We start from the raw sequence: 5,787 nt of genomic DNA, 5'->3' as shown, positions 1-5,787 counted from the left end.
AAAACTTTGAGGTGATAGAATGTGGGGTCCATGTTATATACGCCTAAGATCTTCATCCACCAACAGATGTGGATCTTAGCTGCTAGGAATGCCAATCTTTGTTCACGATCAACTTTCCAAGCTGAGAATGCTCAACTTGACTCACTGCCCAAGCTTCTATGAAGTTAATTTATGGCTTCCGTCCAGTCTACTTGGTTTCCTTTCTCTTTCAAAATGCTCCTAATGATCAGCAATTTAGGTACTATATATTTTTATGGCATTTAATTTAAACATTTCTTTTATGGAGACACAAGATTTACGTAGTACTGTTTGTGCAGGAGTTTGAATGCGGGTCGTATCAGAGCGAGGGAATTAAGAAGTATTGCTTAAATAAATGGTGGCTGTTACTTTGGTGGTAAACCATACAAAGTGGAGAATGTGGATTCCTCTTATGTATGCTCGTCCCACAATGATCATACCACTGGTAATGTAAAGAGAAGTTACGATGATGTAGAACACAACTTAACCAGAAGAGATTCGAAGGAACCCAACACTTGGCTTCGGGCTCCACCACACTTGCATCAGCAATGCTTTGTTTATTTTGGTAAATCACCTCCCTTTCTCTTGTTTGGTTATATAGCTCATACTTGGGAATGTACTATAGGAACCTTCTCTAGTCTAGGGGCATTTCCACTATGTATGCGTTCTTTCAATGCCCCTGGGAAAATTCTTTAATAGGTTTAGTCTATTAACTTCTCATAATACAATATTTTTCTCACTGATCTGACCCACAGAGCAATTGGAGTCACTGCAAATTGGCTTCCTCCCATATACTCCCCTAAATGTGCTTACTTATTCTTGCTTTGGTATGTGGGTGTTTGTGGCACCAAACTTGACTACGTTTTCATGGATTTGCTTTTGATAAATTGGTAGGATTCATGTAATTACCATCTCAATTGGAACAACCAGCAACCCAATGTTTGATGCAAATAATCCCTTCTTTCTTTGAGTTTATTTTGTATTCCTTTTCTCTCTAATGCCCTTAATTGTTGAAAATGGGATGCAAGACAGGTTGAGGGGAGTAAAGATCTGTGTGTGTATCTGCATTCTTTGAAGAACAAGTCAACCACTCCAACTAGTGCATGCCGACATATGTGGTTCAATGCAAATGTTATCTCACAACAAAAGTAGTTCTCATCTTTTTGTTGATGATTTCAATAGAGGTATTTTGGATATATGTGGGTATTTGAGACTGAAAACTACTTGGCCCTTTTTAATGCTTTTACATGTTAGTAATATTTTTTCTTGAAAAATCTAAACTAATGGTTGCAATATAAATTGAAAACTTTGATTTCATTGGACTTAATATATTCTAAAAATATTTGTCAGGGTAACATTCATATAGTAACCATTTTATGTTGGATTATAGCCTATTGTTGGATTAGTCAGCTTATTTCCTGAAGAAGAATGTAGAACTTTGGATGTAAAAAAATGTACTTTGTCTATTGGATTATCAAATCAACATTCCTGTCCTTTGTCCTTGTGGATTACATTTAGTTGTTTATTTTATGGACCACTATATTTCTTTCATGATGCATGGTCAAAATGTCATATTAAATGAATTTCTTAATGAAAGATGGAGTGTAACAAGATCTCTCAATAATATAAAATTGTTCTTTTTCTTTTGGTTTGAATCGCTTTGTTAATTACCCATTACAGTATGCTTTTAAAATTTTTTTGATCATATCTTTCATTATCTTTCATCTAATTGTTTTTGTTTCTTGTGTCTTTTTATGCTTCTATGCTTGCCAGTTAGGCTTTACTTAAATCTTTACCAACCCATTTCAACATTCTCTTCTCCTAACACATTTGTGAAATCCTTCATTGTGAAATATTTAATAAGATTTTGATTGGAATTAAAACTCTAATTATGATAGGCTAACTCCATATTGGCTTACCAATTAGACCTCTTTACAAATAAGGAGTTGTATAAAACCAAATCCTTATGGAATTTGGGCTGTTGAATGGAGCTTGAAAATGCTTCTAGCAAAGTGAGGTTTTGAGAAATTCACATTTGAACCAACTTTAATAGAAATAGAACCAACAAATCAAGATGAGATGGGAAGATCTCAAAGCCTTAAAATCAAAACCCTATCCCATCTTTACACTCACTTCTACTCAAGCTAACCCTAACAAAATGTAGCAGCTAGAAGAACAACCTACAGCCTAATAGAGTTGATTGGAAAGGGATTCTTCGATTCTTACAACACTTCTTTGAACAGGATTACAAAATTTTTTCCTCAAATAGAGTGCCTTAGAGAGCATTTGTTCCCCATCTATATATATATAAATTTTTTTTTTTTTCTGGTACCTTGAGCCCTGTTGTTTCATGTACATTCAACAACATACTCATCCTCTCTGTCTTCCATCTTGATACACATACCTCTTTGTACGTGCTTGTAGACAATTAAATGTATTGTTGTAGTGGCCAGGAGGAAGTAAAACTTATCTAGGTATCATTGTTGGGATTTCCAGGGATCTATCCATGTGATCCTTAGTTGAGACCCTTCATCACCATTACCACAAGCAAGCATAATTCCCTAGTGAGATTGATGCCATGCAAAGAGCAATTCCCAAGCTCTTTAGCTCATCAGGTATCTACTATTTGAAAAACTCCAATAGCCCTAGGTACATGAAAACTTCTGAAGCTCCTATGAGTGCATACTATGGGATTTGCCAAAAAAATTCCCAAGGAGCTCGAGTCCTCACAGTTTGTACAATCTTTTTAGGCATACTTCAGTCTGCAAAGCTCCAACATTCCAGTAGAGATGATTTCCAATGTGACTACAATAAGACCAATTTTCATTCTTCCAGCTTAGTAAGACCTTGAACGTCTTATCCTTTTAAACTGCAATGACTTTTCCTATCTGCTCTCCTGTAAAACAGGATATACTTTGAAGTGCATTTTTGACTTCCCAGTTTAAGCCTAATTTGCTATTCAATAGTTACATTATGTAAAAGGAAAGAAAAGAGCAACAATGAGAAGCTAATTACATTGGCAAAAATTACCTAGAAAATTATGCAAGTTAATTTTGTGTGTTCCCCAATAAGGATCACTGAAGAATGCCCCAATAAGCAAGAAAATGTATACAGTTCCAATCCGTTTGCTGGCATCTTTAGCAGTATCAGGATTGTTTTGTTGATATAAAGCATTTATAATTATAACAGGGTATAATCAGAACCAGGGTACTTTTATATGCAGAGAATGACTTAATGAAATTGGTAGTTTCATTGAACTTATAGTTTTGGAGATTGATTTTTTTAGACTCATCTTGCTCTTATTTATACGTTTGTGTTCTTTATCATATTTATTAAACTATAGTTATTGTGAATGGTAGGACCTGCAAGAACATGGAACAGGAACACAAAGCTCCCTCATCTGATACGAAGCTCCAGAAGACCGGTGAGTATTTTCTCTCTGTACAAGGTCAAAATGAGAAGCTGAAGGTAAATTCATTTACCAACTTTGGTTCTGTATTTTATAGCACAGTGACCAGTTTAGGACCCTCTTGATATTTGACAAAATGAAGATTGCATGTGGCAAAATAACTGGATTCCTAGCTAGAAGGAAAAATCTTGACTAGAGGGGTTTTTATAGGATTGATCGAACATTGTGATTTGCAATGACAAGAGAACCATGACGATGAATCAATAAAAATTGGAATAGTAGGCTATATCAAGTGTAAGTTCATTGATCATCTCAACAACTTTGATATATTTATAGAATTAATCTAGCATTATGCTATCTGTGCACACTTTGTTTTTTTTTTTTTTTTTTCCATATGATATTGTCCCACTGATCCATGGATGCTTCTGCTTGTCTTCAGGATATTTGTCGCATTATTGAATGTGCTTGTGAAGCTGAATACAAGGTAGGATTGGAGCTTTGTGCATAACAAAATGCCAAACACTTGCATCATCTGGGAACAGCAAGCACTAGTTAATTGAAATCTGTTACATCAACAGATTAAGTCTCTGAAATCGTAAATGGCTGCCTTGGGCCAGTTATCTTTGTCAGTGCCGACTCCTGCAACCAAACCTTTCTTTTATTGTGTCTTTCTTTCTCAAGCGCTTGGAGTTCATTGACTCCATGAGCCACCAGAGCTGCAGAGATATCATGAGCTTCATAATTCTCCTCTACAATGGCAATGCTATGGGATCATGCATGTCTTCTCTCTTCAAACTATTTATACTGTTAAGAAGCTTTTTACTACTTCACTTCATCCTTCAATGTCATTCAAATGTTTTTTGGAACAGGTTGTGGATTCATTTGATTGATGGGGTTTTGAACCAATATGAGTGTAAAGGCATCGGGGTTCAACAACATCCAATTTGATTGGGCTCATGGCTCAGCCCATGCTCACACTACCATATTCTAAGATTGTGAGGCCTCAAAAAAGCTTTAGGAAACCTACATGTCCTGTGTGTCTTTTTCAGGGTGAACTATTTTTTCTTAAGGATTTTTTATTATATGTATTTGTAATGCTAAATTACAATTTAGTGTAACACTTTGGTGTAGTTTTCAGAATTTATTTATTTATTTATTTTTTAATATATGGCATGGAAAGTGAAATACACATACGTTTTGGAAAGTGTACTTTCCCCTATGTGTTTAGTCTTTGATAAATAAATATGCAAATTTTCACCTTGTAAAATATAAGTATATTTTAACATTAATTTTCTTTTCTATATTTTCAATTTTTTCTTTATTTTAAGATACAAAGTAACATACATATTATTTTTACTTTTTTAGTGCTTTAAATAAAAATAACTTTCAAAAGGTTCTGAAGTTTAGTTGCTGTTATAGTAATAACTGACAACTATATTGAAAAGGAGATCATATTTTTAGGAAAAAATCTACATGTTAGAAGTTATGAAAGCATTCACAAAAAGTACGGAAAACAAGTTCAACCCTTCTTACTTGTCAAAGACCAATACTTTTGTAAGTTGATGAACTAGAATAATTAGTGCAACCATGTCTTGATTCTTTTACAAAATTTAATCATAAACCTGAAATACTCTTATGATTATAGTCATCATGCAATGAATTTTATCAAAATATATAATTTAAGACCAACTCATTTTCTAGTTTTCTTAAGTTACCATAGAAAATTTTATTATACATGATATAGATAGCACTCTAATGATTTTGTTGATGATCACCTTTTTCTTAATATGCCCATCTATTTTAACATCATTCTTCCTTTACAACAACCAATTCATTAGTTTGGTTAGTTGATTAAACATTACAGTAAGGCACTATATTAAGATATTCAACCTTATCAACAACCATTCTTCCTCTTTAATTATTTTTGTTAGTGTATTTATTTAGTTGATAATTTTGTTTCTTTCTTTCCAATATGTGACTTACTTCCTTGAGTCTTATCTAGCTCAAGACAACTTCAAACTTCCTAGATTTGCGTTGAGATAAGTATGTATTTATGGTTAGTAAAGATCTTGGAATGGCTAATATAAGAAATTAGGAAGTAATTATATTGTATTTCCTAATTTGGTTTCTATTATGTTTTTAATTCTAAAATTTATATTTGGTAGGTTTTAAAATTATGTTTATCTTTGTTGTTTGATTCTAAAAAGGATTGTTGAAATGTTTCAAAATTATATAACTTTTTATAATTAAACATTAGAGTTTTACAAGTATAAATAAAGATGTTTTATTGAAAAGTGATGGACTTTCATGAACCTCATGAGAGCGTAGTCATTCATCAAAAGCTTAAACCTCTATCTCTC

General features: G+C 33.2%; 1 long non-coding RNA gene across 1 annotated transcript; it reads left to right on the top strand.

Moving 5' to 3' along the window:
• Nucleotides 1–1,110: 1,110 nt before the first annotated feature.
• LOC117909950 lies at nucleotides 1,111–4,559 on the top strand. The gene is made up of 4 exons (XR_004650505.1): nucleotides 1,111–1,202; nucleotides 3,378–3,721; nucleotides 3,867–3,911; nucleotides 4,297–4,559. It is a non-coding gene; the product is annotated as an uncharacterized LOC117909950 (long non-coding RNA).
• The last annotated feature ends 1,228 nt before the right edge of the window (nucleotides 4,560–5,787 follow it).

The sequence above is a fragment of the Vitis riparia genome, unplaced genomic scaffold (assembly GCF_004353265.1).
Source record: "Vitis riparia cultivar Riparia Gloire de Montpellier isolate 1030 unplaced genomic scaffold, EGFV_Vit.rip_1.0 scaffold478_pilon_pilon, whole genome shotgun sequence".
Lineage (NCBI taxonomy): Eukaryota > Viridiplantae > Streptophyta > Magnoliopsida > Vitales > Vitaceae > Vitis > Vitis riparia.
The sequence above is the reverse complement of the archived record's forward strand: the minus strand, read 5'-3'. Positions and strand labels throughout refer to the sequence as shown.